Source organism: Protopterus annectens, chromosome 8.part0, assembly GCF_019279795.1.
Source record: "Protopterus annectens isolate FY-2018-M chromosome 8.part0, PAN1.0, whole genome shotgun sequence".
NCBI classification, from domain to species: Eukaryota; Metazoa; Chordata; order Ceratodontiformes; family Protopteridae; genus Protopterus; species Protopterus annectens.
This window is the reverse complement of record NC_056741.1, coordinates 67,535,175-67,554,986: the sequence shown is the minus strand read 5'-3', so window position 1 is coordinate 67,554,986 and position 19,812 is coordinate 67,535,175.

Here is a 19,812-nt window from a genome sequence, read left to right as displayed (position 1 = left end):
TTATGAGACAGTTTAACAACTTGACGTCAGAGTGTTTTTTTTTTTTTTGATGAAACAATATTTACATGCTTGGAGTCAATTAAAGTCTGCTAGTTCTGGATCTTTTGAGAAATAAGAATAAGTATGAGAGTATAGTGGAGTGGGGGTAAGGAGAGCTTAGTGGGGAGTCCCTAGAATTTAAGTGGGGTGAAAGCAGGAGCATTTCCATTTGGAAGATAGGTGAAGAAAAAGTTGAGTTTTGAAGGATTCAGTGTTGGGTATAGTCCTAAGTGAAGGAGGCAGAGAGTTCCATTTTTAAAAGTTGAGTTTTGAAGGATTCAGTGTTGGGTATAGTCCTAAGTGAAGGAGGCAGAGAGTCCTAAGTGAAGGAGGCAAAGAGTTCCATTTTTAAAAGTTGAGTTGATTCAGTGTTGGGTATAGTCCTAAGTGAAGGAGGCAGAGAGTTCCATTTTTTACCTAGAGAAAAGGAGAGTAAAAGCTGGCCAGCGGGTCATTTGGGTTTAAGAATGAAGATTAGGTTTTGGTGTTCAGATCTCAGTGATCTGTTAGAGATGTATGGAGGAAGGATGTCTTTTAAGGCTGGGCATTTATCAGGGGAGAATATTAGTTTGTGAGCAATGGTAAGTTGTAGATAGTCTAGGTTTTTAGGGAGTTCCAACCAGTTCAGAGAGTGAAGGCTGAGGCAGTGGTGAGTTGATGTTTTGGATTTGGTGGCAAATTTAGAGATCTTATTATAGCAAGCTTAGAGGTGTTGGTAACATACAAATTGGTTAGAAGAGGGGCTCCATATTGAAGGGACGGTAGGTGGTTGCCAGGGTATGCCTAGTGGAGATGGAAAGAAAGTGATTGTTCCTATATAGCATACCTAGCTTTTGGTGGGTTTTCTTTATTTTTTGTTGTATGTGAAGATCAAATTTGAGGTGTTCATCTATGGTAATGCCAAGGAGTTTTGCAGAGGAGACCACTTCAATGGCAGTGTTAGTTTGTCTTAGGACATTGAAAGTGTTTTTGTCCAAAGAGGAAACCTTGGAGGGGAGAATAAATAGTATTTTGGATTTATTGGAGTTGAGATAAAGATGTTTTTTGTGCATCCAGTTCTCTGTAGTGGTAAAGGCTAATTGGGTTTTGGTCAGTAGTTCAGGAAAGTTTGGGGCAGAGCAGACCAAGGTAGAGTCATCAGCATATTGGATGACTGTGGTGTCAGGGATGAAGGTGTGAAGGTTATTTATAAAGATGTTGAAAAGCATGGGTCCAAGGATGGACCCCTGAGGAACGCCAGTAGGTGTAGGCAAGAAGGAAGAGAAAGAGTTCTTCCATTTGACTGCTTGAGATCTATCAGATAGGTAAATGGAGAACCAGGAAAGTGTATTTGGGGAGAGACTGACATTAGCCAGATGATGAAGAAGGTGAGTGTGGGTGACGGTGTCAAAGGCTTTTGAAAGATCTAGCAGTACTGTGGATACAATGAGTCCAGAGTCTCGTGCTTGATTGACAGTTTCTAGGAAGGATAGTAGGGCAGTTATAGTACTGTGGCCATGACGGAAGCTGTGCAGGGTGGGTGTTAGGAGGTGATTTTGAATTAGATAAGGTAAAAGTTGGTGGTGAACACATTTTTCTAGAATTTTAGATATTGGAGAGAGTAGGGCGATGGGGTGGAAGTTAGAAATAGTGGTGTTTTTGCCTCCTTTGTGAAGAGGTAGGATGTAGGCTGAACACCAGAGTTTTGGTATGTATGACTCATTTAAGGATCTATTAATCAGAATACTAATTGGGAGAGCGATACCTTCAGCTGCATGTTTGAGGAAGGAAGTGGGGATGTTGTCAGGGGCATTAGAGCATGGCTTTAGCTTGGATAGAAGCTTTTTTATAAAAGTGGTGGAAACAGGTTTGAGATGGAAATCGAGGGGATTGTTGTTTGGGTTGTTGGGTGAAGTGAAAAGGGAGCTAGGTGGGTTGTTATTAGGGAATGTTTTGGTTAGCTTAGCTATGTGTTCAGTAAAGAAGGTATTGAAGTGGGAGCTCAGTTCACTGTCGGATAGATTAGGGTCAGGGCAAGGGTTGTTTTGAGATCCAGGATGAAGTAGGGAGTTGACTGATTTCCAGAATTGTTTTGGGTTTTTATTGTTATTGGACTGGAGTTTATTATAGTAGTTTTTTGTCCTTGGTAATAAGTTTTTTTACTTGGTTGTGGAGTTGGGTATATAGGAGTAAGGTAGAGGACAATTTATCTTTCTGATAGAGCTTCCAGGATTTGTCTCTGTGACGCATAATTTGTTTAGTTTCTTTGGTCAGCCATGGTGCAGAATTAGTTTTGATTTGCTTATTTCTTAGGGGGGCTAGGGAGTTAAGAGTATCTAGGAAGATAGAGTTAAAATGCTCAACAGCAATGCTGAGTGGGAGGGTATTTAGAAGTTGCCAGTTAATTTGTTTAAAGATGTTAGAAAAAATGAAGGGGTTGAAGTTGCTGAGGTTACGAGTTTGAATGTAGAGATGTTGGTGTTGGATGGTAGGGGAGCGGAGTGAGCCCGTAGGGCGAACGGAGCAGGTTCAGACAGGTAAGTGAGCCAGTCAGCCAAAAACTAACAGTAAGCAGTTGATTACTGAGTTCTTTAGTTGAGACAGGGTAGGTCAATGGGGATAGGTAATATTGGTTGTGAAGGTAAGTAGTAGCAAAGCAAAGTAAGCAGTGAGTAGCAGGTAGAGACAGGGCAGAAAGACAGTTCACAAGCCTATGACAGAAACATTAAAAAGCTATGGAGATCAGGGAAGAATAGAAGAGTTATGTACTGTCCTAGTTTAGAGTGTCATCTAGTGGTCAGTTAGAGTAATAACAACAGAGGCAAGTGAGCAGAGAGATATATCAGGGTTAGGGAAGGCTCTTAAGGAATAGTTTCAGGAGACAGCACAGAAGTGATAAAGGATCTAAATGCTAGGGGATAGAGAGGGGAGAGAATGGCTGCTGGGTATCCTGGCTAAGGTAGCATATAGTACGTACATTAAGCAAGTGTTTAAATAATACCACTTTTAACACATACTTTCTTGCCTCCTAGTGAACAGGGTTCATTAAGCAGGATGGCAAGTCTTTATGCTATAATAGACTTGAATGGATTTGGTCTGCAGGAAGTCCTTTCACCACGTAGGTATGTTCAAGGTTTAATAAAACATGGTAGGGTGTAAGAGTGGATAACACAACAAATGAAAGCAACAACCAGTCTGGAGCCGATATTCTAAAACCTAAATCAACAATTTATTCGATGTAAAAATCCAAGCAGTGTAGTACAGTCAAAAACATTAGGTCAAGCGCTTTTGTACTCAAACTTCATCAGAACAGTTAAACATCAGTTACTTAGCTCCTTTTATACAAATTCAATTAACCATTAATTAATTGTTGTTATAATAAAGTGACAGTGCTTAAATACCAATAAAAAATAAAGTTTAAACATACTTTGTAATCACTTTTCAAAAAATAAGTGTAATTCATTAAATGTTAAGAAGAAGTTTTGTAAAAAATTTGGTAAAAATATAGGAGTGAAAAACATATAAGCCCAAGGAATAAAATTTCAAAGTTTCAATGCCCTAAATTTTAATTTGTGTTTAATACTAACATATTCCACTTAAAAAAAAAAAAAAAAAAAAAAATTTATCTGCTTTTACCGTATTTGTGTTTCTTCCTACTTTATTTTGCTTTTGCGTCATCTTAAAAGTACTCAGTTGTATTTATTACTGCTTGGTGTAACTCATTCTAAGCCTTTTAGTTTAAGCACTTGGGCGTCAGACCAGTTGTTTTACATTAAGAAGGTTTGTGGTCTGCACTGTAGTGGCAGAACAGGTAGCTTACATCCTTCTAAGTTGGGAACTGCTGATTGAGGGCTCAGTGTCTGTTATTCTAAAAGTGTATTCATTCTGGTTTAAGCATTTGGGCTTCAAGCCAGTTATTTTACATTAAGAGGGTTCGTGGTCTGCACTTTTGTGGGAGGAGAGGCTGGACTCTGCCCTTCTGATCTGGGAATTTCTGGTTAAAGGCTTATAGTGCCTGCATATTTGAACTGCTTCTTACTGAAATTGGTACACTTTGTTTGCTGTAGCATAGGCTAGATCCAGGCCTGCTGAATCTAGCTGTGTTTGTATAACTTGAGCACTAATCCAGGCATTCTTTAAAGTATTCAATTGTATTTATTACTGCTTGGTAGCAACTTGATTAAAGTGTAGCTATCATTCTAAGTCTTTTGGATTAAGCACTTGTGCTTCAGACCAGTTGTTTTACATTAGGAAGGTTTGTGCTCTGCACTGTGGTGGCAGGACAGGTAGCTTACATCCTTCTAAGTTGGGAACTGCTGATTGAGGGCTCAGTGTCTGTTATTCTAAAAGTGTATTAGTTCTAGTTTAAGCACTTGGGCTTCAGGCCAGTTATTTTACATTAAGAAGGTTCAAGGTCTGCACTTTTGTGGGAGGAGAGGCTGGACTCTGCCCTTCTGAGCTGTAAATTTCTGGTTAAAGGCTTATAGTGCCTGCATATTTGAACTGTTTCTTACTGAAATCGGTACACCTTGTTTGCTGTAGCATAGACTAGATCCAGGCCTGCTGAATCTAGCTTTGTTTGTATGCTTGTTGTTTGTTTGCTTGTTATTTCCCTGAAACACTAATTTCACCTAAAACGTGGCTTTTCAGTGCTTCTGTGGATCCCTAGTGATATCTGCATTGCTTACTGTACTTATTTCCTTGTTTCACTTGAAAGAAAGTTACTGTTTGTCATTTTTGCATTTAAGTTACCTGTAACACATTGCATTTAAGTTGCCTGGCACTTGCTCACTAAGTCAGCACTAAAAAATTAAAAGCACTACACCCTCACAAACTCCCCTTGAGTACCTTGTTCCCCACTGGCCCTTTTTTCAATTATAAAAGAATTTCCAATACTATTCTAGCATGTCCAAAGGTCAGTTGTCAATCTCCTCTCCGGTCCAGCTGGTGAATCTGGGAATCTTGAGGCAATGTTACAACTGCCTCATGTACAATGACAACCCTCTTCTCCTCCCAACAAATTCCAACACATGTGAGAGATGCAACCATATAGCCAAACTGGAGGCTAAGCTCTCTCAACTCAGTACTGGTGTAACCAGTCAGGAGGAGAAGGAAACCACACTCACTACAATTCCAGTCTCACATAGACCTACCACGACAGCAAACCAAACACATAAACACACAAAAACATACTCGGAGGCTCTAAATAAAAATCTGCCTAAGCAGCAGAGACCTCCAAAGCAGACACCCAAGCATCCGCTACCCCAAAACAAAACACGTGCAACACATAGCTCACAAAGCCAGTGTGCCGAACAGTCACAGCCCTTAAGGCTAAACAACACACCTGATACACTTGTAATAGGTGACTCTATTGTCAGGCACACTGACGTCCCGCTCACCAGGCTGAACAAGGAAAAGGTCACGGTGAGCTGCCTGTCGGGCGCTAGGATCCGCCACATAACACAAGCACTTAGGTCACTCCAAGGCAAGTACAAATATGACTCAGTCATTGTCCATGCTGGTGTGAATGACCTGAGACATACCTCCCTGGACTACATGAAAAGAGACATAGAGGAGCTCTCTGAGCATGTAGCCCAGGCCGGTATGACCCTGACCTTGAGTAGCATCTTACCCTCACCAAGAATGATGCCACAATATGAAGACAAGATGATCAATTTCAACAATTGGCTTAAGTATTGGTGTCATTCAAAGGGGATACAATGCCTGTCAGCCTGGGATGACATGCTCGACAAGCCATGATGCTTCACTAGGGACGGCTTGCACCTGTCACCTCTGGGCTTTCGGATATTACGGAATTTACGCTCCTCTAACAAAATGCTTATGCATATTACTAAATCTAAAAACTTAGCAGGTGATTCCTTGTTCTCTAACTCTGTCGGAAAAGTATGGAATCAATTACCACCCGACCTTACATCTCTGACCTCTCTCCCACTTTTTAAAAGAAATCTAAAGCTATATTTCAATAATCACCGGTTATGCCCATGTTCTAACCCTGACTAACATTCTCTTGTCTCTAATCTTTTACCTTTCTCCTATTACAACCTTCTTAGATTACTTCTATATCCTTTTCTCTCACATAGAAATAAGTGTTACTAGTACACCCTTCTAAGACTTGCTTCCAGTAGGAGTAGCTAAAAAAAAAAAAAAATTGACATACTAATATTTTTTATATTCTTTTACAATTTCTTTAGCTTACATGTTTAGGCTAAATTTATTGCAGTATAAAACTGCCTTAATCGTATAATTATTGCTGTATAAAACTGCTTTTATGTTATTCTCTATTAATTGTATGTTTTTTCCCTGGAGCTTTTCTCCCCGGGCCTCTACTGAAAATGGACATGTATCCAGTTAGACTAGCCCGGTCAACAAATGTAAAAATAAATAAAAAATAAAAAATATTGGCAAAGGCTATTGCTACCCCCATAGTGCATGTTTTAGGCAAGGCTCAAAAGACAAACCCACCTCCATAGGTACCACAAGGGATAAGAAACTAAGAGTAATGCTACTCAACGCCAGAAGTCTAAACCTCAAGATGCATGCACTCGAAACTCTCCTTAGCATGGAGAACATCGATATGTGCAGTAACAGAAACCTGGTTCAAGGCTCCCAAGAGCAACCAAACACTACCAGGTTATACCTCATACCATGCTTTTCGGACCCAAAACTTGGACCGAACAACAAAAGGAGGGGGAGTATCAATATTCGTCAAAGATACCCACACCTCCAGGTTGGTGGCACAGCACAAAGCATCAGAGACTATCCATGTGCAACTAACAGTGGGTAAAACTGCCTTCCAGTTTATAGCCTGCTACAGACCACCCTCCCAAACCCAGGAACCCCACTCGGCCTTCCTGAGAACACTGGAAAATATGAAGGCCTCTCCAAACACCATTATTTTGGGCGACTTCAACTACCCAAACATAGACTGGGAGCATTACTCTAGCTCCAACACCCTAGCCCAAAGGTTCCTAGAATTTATAAACTCAGATGCTATGGAACAACTTGTTACCACTCCCACAAGAGGGGAAAACATACTGGACCTGATCATCACCAACATGGGGACTCTGCTCCAGACCAGAAGTGTATCCCTCACTGGTAAGATCAGACCATAAAATAATCTCACTGGATATTCACATCCAGACCCCACCCCTGCCCAGAAAACCACAGTGAAAAACTTCTCTAAAGCAAATTTCATACTCCTCAAATCCGAGGTGGAATCCTTCAAAGCCCCCGGGCCTGTGGAAAATACGGCCCAGACCGCAGAATCCTTTATAAACACATTCTATGAACACCTTCAGGAATGCATGGATCATGCAATCCCAAATAAAACCAAGACCCAATCCTCCAAAGGCAGACGTCCTGTCTGGTGGACCCCAGCCATAAACAAACTATACAATAGAAGGAGGAAGCTACTACATGATAGAGCAAAATCCCAAAAAGGGAAGGGATCTCTGACCAGTATTAGCAAAAAACTACGGGCATTCATAAAATCGTCTAAGGCCAGCTTCGAGAGAAAAAATGCACAGGACACTAAGGATAATCACAAGGCTTTCTTTAGTTATGTTAGGAACCTGGGTGGGAATTCCCAGATATGCTCAGAATTAGTCCAAAATGACAAAAAATACACCGAACCCACAGACATTTCCAACATCCTAGCTGACAGGTTCAGCGCAAACTTCTCCCCCCCTCCCCACCAAAAGGGCAAATATCTATCCCAGCAGAGTGCTGCCCACCCTGACATCTCAGATGCTCAGGTAAGAGCTGCCCTCTCCAAAGCAAAAAACACAGCATCAATGGGACCAGATGGTGTCCCGGGCTGCATCCTACATGAACTCCAAGAAGAGCTAAACCCAAACATAAAACTACTGTTCAATCTCAGCCTTACTACAGGATATGTACCCAAAGAGTGGCGTACAGCAACAGTGGTCCCTCTCCACAAAGGTGGTGCCTCAACGGATCCTGGAAACTATCACCCCATAAGCCTGACTAGCTTGGTCTGCAAAGCTATGGAAAGGATCATCATGGACCTCATAAATAAAGATATTGGGGACCTACAGACACTGGATCCTACCCAGTTCGGCTTTGTTAAGGGCAGATCCTGCCTCTTAAACCTGGTTGATTTCTTTGAAACAGTCACCAAGGCCATTGACGAGGGGAAGGTGGTCCACACAGCCTACCTGTACTTCGCAAAAGCCTTCGATACAATACCCCACTCGGGCATTATTGATAAGCTCACCAGCTTAAATATAAACCCCTATGTCACTAGATGGGTTGCAAACTGGCTCAAGGACAGAACCCACATGGTTAGAATTGCTGCAGCCATGTCAGACTCCAAACCAGTTACAAGTGGCATCCCACAAGGCTCAGTCCTGGGACCTCTCTTGTTCGGTGTATATATTTCTCGGAGGTACAGGCCAACACGGAAGGACTGTGGCTGACCAAGTTCACAGATGACTGCAAACTGGGCGCCATAATCGACTCTCCAGCCGACACAAGCATCCTCCAAAAAGGCCTCATAGAAACAGACAACTGGTGCCAGAGCCATGGCCTCAAGCTAAATGCCAAAAAGTGTATAGTCATCCCCTTTGGCAAAAACAAAGTGCCCAAAAATTACCACATAGGTGGTAATCCATTAAGTTTAGAAGAATTTATTAGGGACCTGGGGACCCAAGTTGATAGCAATCTCTCATTTGACAACCACGTGGCCAAAGTGGTTAGATGAACATTTTATATAGCGCACCTAATCATGAAGGGATTCACATCTAGATCAGGGGAGGTCATTGTGCCTCTTTACTCATCCCTCATCAGGCCCATAATTGAGTACAATGCCCCTTTTGGGATGTACCTTACCAGACACCTGCAGCAACTAGAAAGACCCCAAAAGTACCCCACCAAGAGGATCAAAGGGCTCAAACAGATGCCATATGCTGCCCAGTTAAATAAATTCCAGCTCTACTCAGTGGCATACCACCTACACAGAGGCGATCTGTGCCTGATGTATAAAGCCATGTCCAACCCGGAATTAATGGACATGCTGCACCTCAGAAAATCCAAATCCCATCGAGCCACACGCTTGGGAGACTTGAACCTCAGCACTGAAATAAATAGGACATGCTGGAGGGACAGATTCATAACCCAGAGGCTCCCTTCACTCTGGAATAAAATCCCAGTCCAGGTTAGGCAGAGTCCCTCATTGACTCTCTTCAAGAGGAATCTTGATGAGTGGATGGGAGATTGTAGGTTTACCCTGGGTATCACTTCTGTGTCACTGTTAGACAGAGGCACAGTATACTAACCTCAAAAAAGGGCATAGCAAAATTAATTTAAAATGGGTGGCGAAAGCCAAACACATTCTGGCTAGGCTTATAAATGCCCTAGGGCAGATAGCCTAGTATGAATCTATGAACTTATGAACCTAAATGGGGAGGCTGTGTTCTTTTGGTGATTTAACAGCGCTGTATTACAGTTTAGCAGATACTACTAGGCTTTTCAGGATACGCTCATTCATAATACTAGCCCAAGCACTGATAAAGCAGACTTGGAAGCTGGGACCCGATAAGCCCTGCAGCCACAGAAAAACATCGGCCGTTACTCTAATAGCCGAGGAGCTGAAGCATTAGTTCTATCGCCCACGGACAGAGACAATTTTGCTGCATTCCTGCACTTGTGGTCAAAATAACGCTATTGTCTAGCGTTCACTAGATAGGTTAGGGCTATAGAGTAGCTTACCTTGATTGGAGAGCAACAGATTAAATCGCTCACAGACTAAGACAGCTGTGTAGCGCTCCTTTACCTTTGGGTAAACACGCTGTTGTCTAGCATTCGTAATACAGAGCAGAGCAATAAACAGCTTTCCTTGTTGGAAGGTAAGAGAAATATACAGTGTTTCGTCAGTTACTGATACTACACTGCGCAGCTTCGACAATTAGATAGCAACATTTAAACACTATCTTTCAGTTAAATTGTACGAGTGGGGGTTGCTGGATTAGAATTGTTTGGGAAAGGCAAAGTTTTATAGGGGGTGAAGCACGAGTCAAACGCCAGTACTAGGGACTACTTTAGAGCGCTCCTACACCTATGGGTTAAACACGCTGTTGTCAGGCGTTCGCTAGATAGAGCGGAGCAATAAACAGCTTTCCTTGTCTAATAGATGTCAATTTTCTTTTAGAAGGGGAAGAACACTTACATCCTATTTTGCTCATTATAAGAAAACTTTTTTTAGATTATGTGAACCGACATCAGCTTACCCTATTGGGAGATAGGCTTGTTGGTTCACATTCTTGTGGACATTGCAGTTTGTGTAAACATATGTTTAAAACTTCATCTTTCAGTAGTAAAAACACTGGTCAAATTTTGGACATTTCATTTTTTGGAAATTGTAGCTCTGACTGGGTTGTCTATTTGGCTACTTGCCAATGTTCTGCCTTTTATGTAGGGCAGACCTCTAGGCAACTAAGGAGTTGTATTTCAGAGCATCTGAGTGATTTACGTCATAAAAAAATAATGCATTGTATGGACATTGTCAGTTACACAAAACTGCTTCTTTTAGATTTGTTGTTATTGACCAGGTAAAGGGAAATAGATCAACAAAGCAAGGTTGGCACACTATACTAACCCAAAAGGAAAGAAAATGGATTATTAAGTTGGGCGCCGTATTTCATCCAGGACTAAATGACAAGTTATGAGGGTCTTTTTACTAAGGACCTTTATTGGCAACTTTATAAGCAACCATGTGATATTATTGGAAGTTTGGCTAAAACATTTGATATTATAATTATAATGTTCATTTTGCTTAATGATTTATATGTATTTGGAGGCTTAAATAGACAAATGGGGGAAGTGATGTCATAATTGGGGATATACAATATGTATAAAAACTGTTCCTGAATTATGAATGTTTACCGAAACCGGTCTGAAATGAAGGGAAAGGAATAAAACACTGTTTGCCTTGAGTGCTGGCTTTTTCTTTTTTGTTTATCAGTTTATCTGTTTAACAGTGTAGCCATGAGGAAATATGGATAGGAATCTGGGAATTGCATTGAGTCTCTATGCAGTCAAGACCTTTGTTTTTTTTTTTTTTTCAAAACAGGTTTATTGTTAAGACCTTTGTTTTTGAAGACAACATCTGTCAAGGCCAACTGCAGAGAATTGCTCAAAGGTTCATAGATTACTATTAGGCTAAATGCCCTTGTGGGCCATTTTAAGCCTAGCCAATTACCCCATGTGAGAATCAAACCCTGCACCTTATGGCCGCAAGGTAAACACCTTACCATTATACCATCCTCCCACCCCCTAGGCCATTAGGCTTTTCAGATTGTTATTTACAAAGACAAAAACTGTCAGGCCTGTCTTAGAACTGTATCTAGTCCTGATCCAGTTAGGACCTTTATTTTCAAGGTTTACATGTGTCAGAGGTTGGCAAGGAAGAAGTGGGATTGTCCGAGAGATGAAATAAGTAGACAGGAGTATAAGGAGATGAGGTGCATGGTAAAGAGAGAGGTGGCAAAGGCTAAGGATAAGGTGTATAGAGAGTTGTATGAAAGCTTGGACACTAAGGAGGGAGAAAAGGACCAGTACCAACTGGCTAGACAGAGGGACCGAGCTAGGAAAGATGTGCAGCAGATAAGGGTGATAAAGGTTAATGAGGGAAACGTACTCACTAGTGAGGAGAATGTGCTGAGCAGATGGAAGGAGTACTTTGAGGGGCTGATGAATGAAGAGAATGAGAGGGAGAGAAGGCTGGATGATGTGGGGATAGTGAATCAGGAAGTGCAATGGATTAGCAAGGTGGAAGTAAGGACAGCTATGAAGAGGATGAAGAATGGAAAGGCTGTTGGTCCATATGACATACCTGTGGAAGCATGGAGGTGTTTAGGAGAAATGGCAGTTGAATTTTTAACCAGATTGTTTAATGAAATCTTGGAAAGTGAGAGGATGCCTGAGGAGTGGAGAAAAAGTGTTTTGGTACCGATTTTTAAGAATAAGGGTGATGTGCAGAGCTGTAGTAACTACAGAGGGATAAAACTGATCAGTCACAGCATGAAATTATGGGAAAGGGTAGTGGAAGCTGGGTTAACAAGGGAGGTGATAATTAGTGATCAGCGTTATGGTTTCATGCCAGGAAAGAGCACTACAGATGCGATGTTTGCTCTGAGAGTGTTGATGGAGAAGTACAGAGAAGGTCAGAAGGAGTTGCATTGTGTCTTTGTGGACTTAGCATATGACAGGGTGCCTAGAGAGGAGTTGTGGTATTGTATGAGGAAGTCGGGAGTGGCAGAGAAGTATGTAAGAGTGGTACAGGATATGTACCAGGGTAGTGTGACAGCGGTTAGGTCTGCGGTGGGAGTGACAAATGTGTTTAAGGTGGAGGTGGGATTACATCAAGGATCAGCTCTGAGACCTTTCTTATTTGCACTGGTGATGGACAGGTTGACAGATAATATCAGACAGGAGTCCCCGTGGACTATGATGTTTGCAGATGACATTGTGATATGTAGTGAGAGTAGGGAACAAGTTGATGATACCCTGGAGAGGTGGAGATATGCTCTAGAGAGGAGAGGAATAAAGGTTAGCCGGACTAAGACGGAATATATGTGTGTGAATGAAAGGGAGGTTAGAGGAATGGTGAGGATGCAGGGAGTAGAGTTGGTGAAGGTGGATGAGTTTAAATACTTGGGATCAACAGTTCAGAGTAATGGCGAGTGTGGAAGAGAGGTGAAGAAGAGAGTATAGGCAGGGTGGAATGGGTGGAGAAAAGTGTCATGAGTGATTTGTGACAGAGGGGTACCAGTAAGAGTGAAAGGGAAGGTCTACAAGAGGGTAGTGAGACCAGCTATGTTATATGGGCGGCACAGTGGTGCAGTGGTTAACATTGTCACCTCACAGCAAGAGGTTCTCTGGTTCGATTCTCGGCTGGGGTGCCTTCTGTGTGGAGTTTGCATGTTCTCCCTGTGTTCGCGTGGGTTTCCTCCGGGTACTCCGGTTTCCTCCCACATTCCAAAGACATGCATCTGGAGCATTTCTCCCCGGGCCTCCGCTGAAAACAGGCTCTGTGGAACCTAGTCGGACATTCCCGGTCAACAAATGTTAAATAAATAAAAAATAAAAATAAATAAATAAAAATATGGGTTGGAAACAGTGGCACTGACAAAAAGGCAGGAGTCAGAGCTGGATGTGGCAGAGTTAAAGATGTTAAGATTTGCACTGGGTGTGACGCGGGTAGACAGGATTAGGAATAAGTATATTAGGGGGTTAGCCCAGGTTGGACAGTATGGAGACAAAGCCAGAGAGGCGAGATTGTGTTGGTTTGGACATGTGCTGAGGAGGGATGCTGGGTATATTGGAAAAAGGATGCTAAGGATGAAGCTGCCAGGTAAGAGGAAAACAGGAAGGCCTAAGGTAAGATTTATGGATGTGGTTAGAGAGGACATGCAGGTGGTTGGTGTGACAGAGCAAGATGCAGAGGACAGGAAGAAATGGAAACAGGTGATCTGCTGTGGCGACCCCTAATCGGGAAAATCCAAAAGAAGAAGAAGACATGTGTCAGAACTGCCTGAGAATTGCATTGACCACCTACGCAGTTAGCCTCTTTGTCTTTCAGATGACACATGTCATTCGAAAAAATTGTTCCTAACTGCATAAGGGCGAGATGCAGTTCTCAGATGGGTGTGTTATGAGTCATCTTCAAAAAAAAAGGTGCTGATTGCATAGGGACTAGATGACATTCTCGGACGGGCTTGACGCATGTCATATTGATTCTTCATCTTAAGTATACAAAAAAAAAGTAGAAATGCCATGCTAGTACACTATCAAAAACACTAGAATGCAGAGAAGATGTGCCACCATTTTATGAACCAAATCACATAGGCCGTATTGTAAATCTTATGTTGGCTTAGTAAAAGGTATTGCATGTCCTCTGCGTTACAATGGTACGTAAAGCACATGCTGTTCTCACAGGAGAAAAACAGTTCTACTGACTCACTGGCAGCTGTGTGAAAATCTTTATATATTTCTCCTGCCCATTACAAACACACACACACACACACACACACACACACACACACACACACACACACACACACACACACACACACACACGTGTAAGCACACATACACACACACATATACACAAAATGACTCATACAGGCATACACATAGAAATGCATAGTTGCATACAGCACACATATGCAGTCACGCACACATATTCAAACACACATGCTCACACACACACACACACACACACACACACACACACACACACACACACACACACGTGCATACTCCAAAAGAGATACACACAACTACACTACACAAACATAGGAATACAGACACAGATGCACATAAGCACTCTCCATCAACACAATCCAGGTATAACCTTTAGTAAATGTTTTGTGTTTTAGATACGTGTTTTATTAATTTCTTATACAAAGAATAACCATATTGTCATGCTACACTTCTCTTTAGAGTCTCATAGTTCTCTTGGAAAAAAAAACTACCAAATATAGTGGATTGAATATTTTTAACCTGTTATACTGAATTTTATAAACTATTATTTTTATGTTTATCATTTCTAAACTATGGCCTCATTTTCTTAAGTGACGTTCACAAATTAATTATCAAAAAGTTTGCATCTATTTACATACAGTTATTTCACAAATATCAGATTACAGTTATATATATACTGCCATTTGCCAGAAGAGAAAACTTTAAAAAGTGCTTATCTTTTCAGATGTGCCTGTTTCATATAATGCAACTAACTATGTACATAAGAGGTCTTGACTAATCTGGTTTTATTGGAAACTTTCATTATTTCTTCTTTTTCTGCTTTCAAAAAAAAAAAAAAAAACATTTCCTAAGACAAACACCACCTGTTTGTGAATATTCCACCTGGTCACACAGTTAGGTGTAGCTTCTGCCTTTATGTTTTATCAGCTCACTAATTAAGGAAGGTGTTGTTCTCTCAGCCTGCTCAGAAAACAGTCTGTTGCCTGTATGTCAAAGAAAAGCAGGGACAGCCCCGAGGGTCTGTGTAGAGCAAAACAACTGAACCTTTTGAAGGCCTATAGAGGCAGCTGTCATACAGATCATATGAAGGATATAAGTGTTCTGTCCTTGGGGATGTCATTATCATTAGAAACTTTGATTCTGCAGATCCACTCTTGAGGAAACAATATTTATAGATGCAGTGCTAAGCAAGATGCTGTTTTTACACTGTAAGATGAACTTCGGTTTTAAATTTCACCCCCATATTTATGCATGGACCTCTTTTTAATTCTGCAGCCTAATTCAGTTTGTTTACAGCCAAGGCCCTAACTCTAAAATCTGTAATATTTTGGGAACTGTGCAAACAAACAAGAGAATCTAGTTAAACCAGGAAAAATAAAAAATAAATGCCCTGCGGCATTCATGATGATTTACAGAAACATGCAGTTTGATTTAAAATTTTGTTCAGTAAATACATTGTTGACTTTGAGCAGTTAGACAGCTGAGGTTTACATGTGCCCGTGATTCCTAATGATTTTGTAAAATGTGCTTCAATGGATAAAGCAAACCTTTCTCTTCTTCTTATGATGCATCAATAAGCTTTCACTGTACTATGACAACCTTAACTTGAAGAAAAGGACAAGGCGTAGATGTATTGTGTTTTACCTTATTAACCTTTAGCTGTGCTTTTCAACACCTGACTCAGAGGAACATTAAGATGGTGGAGGAAGGCGAACCATGTGATCTAGGAAGCCCACCTGTGTGTCGCATCTCGTCTCTCTGCAGCTGCCTCTTCTCTGTTCCTATCCCATCCTTCCAACATGTCTTTGAAACCCTGTAATGATTTGCACTATACATTACTTCAAGCAATGCCCCCAGATTAAAACTCTGTTTCCATAAGTCACTTGAGTCATTCCCAATTTATGCTGCCACCATCTCCCCCTTTTCCCAGCCCATCCATCCTCTTTAACTTTTTCTTCCCATCTGCCCTTTGATATTGTGGAAGTGGTTTCTTTCTTTGTCTGTACACATGCCACAAGTCTCTCTACAAAGTCCAGTCACTCATTTTTTTTTGCCAGCTGGACCACAAGTTTCTGTAGCAGAATAATCTGTGTCAGCACGGTCACCAAAGCTGAGCAAGGCATGATGGGTATTGCCTTAGTAATGCCTTGCACTAAATCAGAATAAGCTCAGTTTCCCAAAATACACTCCCAATGCCATGTACCCAAGTACCCTGTTAATTTTAACACTTTTCCTTCATACTGAATTCTTACATCTAGCTTTAAATAGGAACTCTCAGACACATTTTATCCTGTGTCCTCTTTAGTCATTGAAATGTCAATACTAGTAATGTCGATTGCAGCCATGCCAAAAAACACCAAAAATGCAGAATAAGAGCAAATATCAAATATCTCCCCTCTTCTTTTAACTTCCTTTATGCAGGGAGGGCAACCTCCTTTCATCCCCTGATGTAGGAGCATGGCCCTATCATCCACAAAACTTACATATACTAACTCTTAGGTTGCCATACTTCATAGAAAAGGGAATATTCAAAGCCATGGTCATCTCAGACTTAGTATATATAAGTCCGTTTTCTTTTTTGGATTCAGTCTAAGGATTATGGGACTCTCTAAAGCAGGTCCCAACATTTCAAACAGTTACCCATCTGACCATCTACAAGTGCACAGGCAGGCTAACCCAATAAGCAATCAAAGGAATTTGCTTACACAGTGAACAAACATTTGGTTACCTCCCCATACTAAAAGACATAATTTGGCTTCCTATTCAAACTGTAAATCCTTTGCAACTGACAGTCCAAACTGAAATTAAAATGTTGTGGCATATCTGGAATGCAAACACCATTTGAAGTAAAAAAAGGTACTAAAAAAGCATTTTTGCAGTGAGAAATCCTTCTGTACCCCTATACCACCCTACGTATTCATATTAATTCTGAGGTTCCTGTATCTTGGGGAAAAGATAAATCCCCATTTTACTATAACCTTGATCTTCTGCATCAAAACCTGGTAGTTACACAACTGGGTGTTTATCATCAACATGACAATAAAAAGAAGGCTGACACACCATTAATTATGTTCTAGGAAAATGCAAATATGGATATCCAAAGGAGGATATGAGGTGAGTGTATGTGCACGCGCGCGCGCAAGCGCGCATGTGTGTGTGTGTGTGTGTGTGTGTGTGTGTGTGTGTGTGTGTGTGTGTGTGTGTGTGTGTGTGTGTGTGTGTGCCTGTGTGCATGTGCGTTTGTGCATGCATGTGAGGATAATCCTTCTGTTGTAGCATACAAACTAGTCTTCTGTTATCTGTCTATGTCTTGTGGCAGAATAAGTTGTTACATCAGTTCTGCCCAGTTTGATTCTACTTGAAGTAACTCAGATTTCTAGACTGGCATATTTCACATATGATTTCTGATTCAGACCTCTCTTCACAACAAAACGCATGCATAATGTTGCAGTCTGAGGATGCCGGCACCTTGAGGTAGGTGCTCAAGTCATTAGCCACCTGTGGCTATGTATATTAACTGTTGTGTCACACTTTCCTTATTTGGAAAGTTCATTTTTCTGTTTTCTCCTGTGGTGACAACAACAATTTTGTATTTTTTTTCTAGATCATATTTTATGTTTGACTTTTTTATGTCTGTAGTTAAAGCATCCATCCCTTGTCAGAGGAAGCTTGGGAATCAAGGAAGTTAGATAATTACTTAATGTGATACTTCATGCAGTTGAGATTTGCACAACTAAATTTCATGTGATCAAGTTTCCATTTAAGAACCTTAAGGTATATACTCAAAACCAATGAGACATGCCACTAGAGCAGGATACTAAGCTGTCTTTTGTATATTGTAGTAAGGTGATGGTTGTTCCCTTTAAGGATGCTAGCTCAGAAACAGGCAGGCAGGCAAGCAGGCAGGCGGGCAAAAGTTAAGGTTGGATAGCTGCAGAAAGGCCTATCTGAGACCCAGTGATCTGCTGCTTGCAAGACTTGTGATCTTTGGGTCTGAAAAGGGTCCTGAGAGAACTTGGAAGGAATATGTATACAGGGAGGAAGGCAATCTATAGGGTGGTCCTATGAGAGGAAAGGAACTCATACCCATTAAAGGAAAATCCACTGATAGTTTTTCCATTTCAAAAGAAGCCCTCACCTCCTTGTACTCTGCACTGATTAGACCCACCACTGAGTACAATACTCCCTTTGTGTTGTACCTTATTAAACATATCAAGCAATTAGAAAGACCCATAATGTTTTAATAAAAAAGATGATGGACTTAAAAGGCCTAAACAATCAAGAGAAAATTAAGACTTTATCTTTATACCCAGTTTCATACACATTTCCGAGAGGTAATATGTACCCCGCCTGTTAGGCTGTAAGGGGATCCAGTAGTCCAAGAACATTTATATTTCAATAACTATGATTGTTTACCTAACACAAGAGCCAGAGATCTAAAATCCACTCCCACAAAGAAATAGGGCAAGGAGGAGGGATAGATTAGGCATGCAATGCCTACCCCCTTCTCTGAAACAAACTTCCTCTCCAAATTAAGTAACATGCCACACTGTCTGCCTTTAAAAAACAGCCGGTCATCTGGATGAGTTTTTCATTAATTCTCCACAGTCTGACACTCCTTGCCTTCAAATAAAGGCAAGGCCTAAGGGTAGGTAGTAGCTAGGTGGAAATGGTCTTGCAACTCACTCGCTTTGTAACTTCTATAATTCTATGATCCTAATTATTTCTGTCTGGAAGGAACTGCTAGGAGAAGGTATTTCAGGTTATTCATGCCTGTGATGAAGTCTAGGAGGAAATCGAGTAGAACTTACCTCTTTCTTGTAAGGTGTCTGTAAGTACCGTTCATTTTTTTTAGCGATTTATTTTGCCCAATCCCTGTCTTAAAGGGATTGTTGTTTTTTGTTGTGTCTTTCGGCTTATCCTGATTAGGGGTCACCACAGCAAAACTCCGGTCCTCTAATGTTTGGTAGTGGATTTTTACGTGCCGAGTTACCAGCCCTGATGCACAACCTTCAACAAAGGCACACCCATTCACGCATGCCTCCACACAGAAGATGCTCTAGCTGAGAATCGAACGCGACAACGTCTTGCTGTGAGGTGACAACGCTACCGCAGCACCACTACCGCGGGGATACTGCATTTAATTATAAACAAATGTTGCATGTGTCATGAAGTGCATGAAAAGCTGGCAGACCATGAATGTTTACCAGAGAAAGAGTTTGAGACTGTAGCTGGCTGAGTACTAAATGCCGACCTTCTGTTTAACTGCATTTTTAACTATTTTGTTGACCTTTCTTTTAAACATACATGAATTATAGACTGCAAAGCCGGCTCCAGTGTCTAATTTAATTGTTACAACTAAAAGCATCTGCTACATTGGTGATTTCAGAGGGTAAAAACTGAAGTCTTTTCAAATATTGTAACTTTTCTAAAACTGTGCATTGTAGTTGAGTAATATACCTTTCCCAGAATTAGTCTGCAGAGTACCATAGGAGATCATAGGATGACATAGATCACAGGAGATCATAGGATGACATAGATCACAGGAGATCATAGGATGACAGAGATCATAGGAGATTAATAGGATATTGATCTGGAGGCCATTTTAAGCCTAGTCATTCATCCCAGTGTAATACCATAGAAATGCGAGTCAATACCCAAGATTGCATTTAGTGATGACTGCCCATTCCCAGTAAGAATTTATGGTGCCCCATCTACTCATCTAGTTTACTCTTGAACAGTGTCATAGAGGTCCTCTGTTTCACATGA